We start from the raw sequence: 3,021 nt of genomic DNA, 5'->3' as shown, positions 1-3,021 counted from the left end.
GCAGGAGACATGGGTTCGTGCCCCGGTCCGGGAAAATCCCACATGCCGCAGAGCGGCTGGGCCCGTGAGCCATGGCCGCTGAGCCTGCGAGGCCACAACAGTGAGAGGCCAGCGTACCGCAAAAAAAAAAAACAAAAAAAAAAACACACACCGATGCGGGGGAACCGGGTGCGCGCCCCGGTCTGGGAGGATCCCACGTGCCGCGGAGCGGCTGGGCCCGTGGGCCATGGCCGCTGGGCCTGCGCGTCCGGAGCCTGTGCTCCGCAAGGGGAGGCCCGCATACCACAAAAAAAAAAAAAAAAAAAAAACAAAACACACATCAGAACAGTTTAATGATGAGGGCCTGACAAGAGGGGCCACTGACCTACTCACACCTCAAAGGCTCAGCCGCCATACCCTGGTCCTTGGGCACGAGGGCTCCCCTTGGACTGGACAGCACCGGACATGAGGTCCATTGCACCATCCACTGCCCTTCAGAGAGAGGAGATGGCCAAATCATGGTGCTCCAGACAGGCTCTAGAGGAAGAAACCAGGTCTGAGATCTCACAGTGGTGGATTTCAAACTCTCTCTCGTCAGGATAGGAGGAGGCCTGGGATGGGATGTTTCTCAGGTAAGGACAGGATTTCCTGAGGGAGGGGATCGGCCTGGGGCCTGAGCACCATTGATCAAGCAGCTGCCCTAACCAGCCACTGTGGGCACAGATTAGCAAGGTAGAAAGATGGAGGAACACCACAAGCACCGAGTGTGGGCAATGTAGGTCCTCTTGTTGCCATTACAAAGTGTCCGCCCTATACCGACCAATGCTGACTGGTCCAAGATACTCAGTGCAACCTGGGGTCTCAGGTATGAGGAAGCCCCCAGCAGGCATCTCAGAGATAGTCCCCTGGAATTCCATTTTTTGTAACCTCAGTTTTCATGATCAGATGAGGAAACTGAGGCACAGAAGGATTTAGTGTGTAAGTAAGTGGTAGAGCCGAGATTCTAATCTAGGGAGCCTGATGCCAGAACCTTCTATGGGAAGAGCTATGTGACCTCTGGGTTCACTAGCTCCAGAAGCCATGTTCTGAAAGTCTCTATTGCACAGCAATGTTAAAATAGAAATAAAGCCAAGGGGACAATTAATGGAACATTTCATGAACTTTAAGCTGTAGACTTCCAGGACTAGAAGGGACCTCGGAGGTCAGTTAGCGCAAAATCATTGTTTGCTGCTGTGTACACAAGTCCAAGAGGATTTCCTGACGTGCCCTAACAGCACCAGCAAACCTTCAAACAGTGTACTAGAAGCAGTTACAGATCCACAATCTTTTATGTGCAATGCGAAAATCCAAAGAGCTCTGTAAACCGAAAGTTCTTTTACAGTTAATTGGTGGTTGACTCATATGCAGGCAAAAAAAAAAACTGACCTCAACGGATGTGAGGCTTGTTTTATACCAATTAGTGTGAGTATTTACATATTTTGCTGCAGAAATATCAATTAGTTTCATTAGAGGTGCTATCCCAGACATAGTGGTGTCCCAGAGCTGATCGAGACTGGCTCATGAGAGCTGCTTGTTAAATATTCAGGAATTTTGTGAGCCATTCAGTCGGTAGCTTGAAATCGGCTATGGTTGGAGTATTTACACCACAGAAATCAGAAAATGCTACAAATCAGGCTATTTTCTACTTCCAAGAGCCAGTATCATTGCACCACTGCCCTACGCTCTGCTGGAAGTGTTACATAATGTGGAATATGCACCATTTTTACTTTTCCAATGAATTCCAATTAAGCCTAAGTTCAAAAAAAGGAGGGCAACAAATTTGGACACACACCAAATAGGATATCAAAATGGCCAATAAACGTAAAAGGTGTTCTACAGCATTAATCATCAGGAAAGTACAAATTAAAGCCATGGTGAAATACTACTACGTCCCCACCAGAAGGGCAAGAATTAAAAACACACAAGGCCAAGGGTCGGTGAGGATGTAGAGCACTGGGAACTCTCATACATGGCTTGTGGGAGGGTAAACTGGCACAACAATTTTGGAAAACTGGTTGGCAGTATCTACTAAAACCAAACATCCATATACTCCATCACCCACCAATTTCATTCCTGGGTATATTTATCCAATCAAAATAAGTGCTTGTGTTCACCAAAGGTAATATACAAGAATATTCACAGCAGCTTCATTCATAATAGCATCAAACTGGAAACAACCTAAATGTCCATTATCAGGACAATGGATAAGTGAATTGTGGTATATTCATACACTGGAATAGTACACAGATTCTCACAACATACAATAGCATGAATGAATCACATCAATGTTACATCAAGATAAGGAATCCTGAATTATTCCATTTGTATAAAGTTTCACAACTAATCAGTGATGGTAGAAGTTAGAATAATGGTTCCCTCTAAAGTCTTGCGGACATTACTTTTTATAGGAAATAGTTCAATTTTTGAAAGTATAAAAATTACAAAAATAAATTCTGTGGTGCTCCCAGGTGCTCAACAGAAACAAAACTAAATCCTCCCTGGAAGAAAATACCCTCAATCTAGTCTTCAGTGAATCCCCACAGATATAGGTCCAACTGACAATTTAAAAGAGTCAAAGCATTCAAGAAACATGCCACCCTGAGCAAGACGGGAGAAACCGCAAACAATGGAATCAGATCCCCAAAGACTTCAGATGTTTGTATTCTAGGGTTGAAAATATAAAATAAATACATTCCACGTGTTTAGACAAGTAATAGAGCCAGTTGAATACATGAATATGGAGCAATAGACTCTCCCAAAAGAACAAGCAGATTTGAAAGAGAAGCAGGTCAAACTTCCAGAAGTGAAAAATATAATAATAGGAATTTTAAAACTCTTAGAGAGAAAACCATAATTCAAAAAGACACATGGAGCTTCCCTGGTGGCGCAGTGGTTGAGAGTCCGCCTGCCGATGTAGGGGACACGGGTTCGTGCCCCGTTCCGGGAAGATCCCACATGCTGCGGAGCGGCTGGGCCCGTGAGCCATGGCCGCTGAGCCTGCGC

The sequence above is a fragment of the Physeter macrocephalus genome, unplaced genomic scaffold, assembly GCF_002837175.3.
Source record: "Physeter macrocephalus isolate SW-GA unplaced genomic scaffold, ASM283717v5 random_354, whole genome shotgun sequence".
NCBI lineage: Eukaryota > Metazoa > Chordata > Mammalia > Artiodactyla > Physeteridae > Physeter > Physeter macrocephalus.
Note: the sequence above shows the minus strand (reverse complement) of the source record.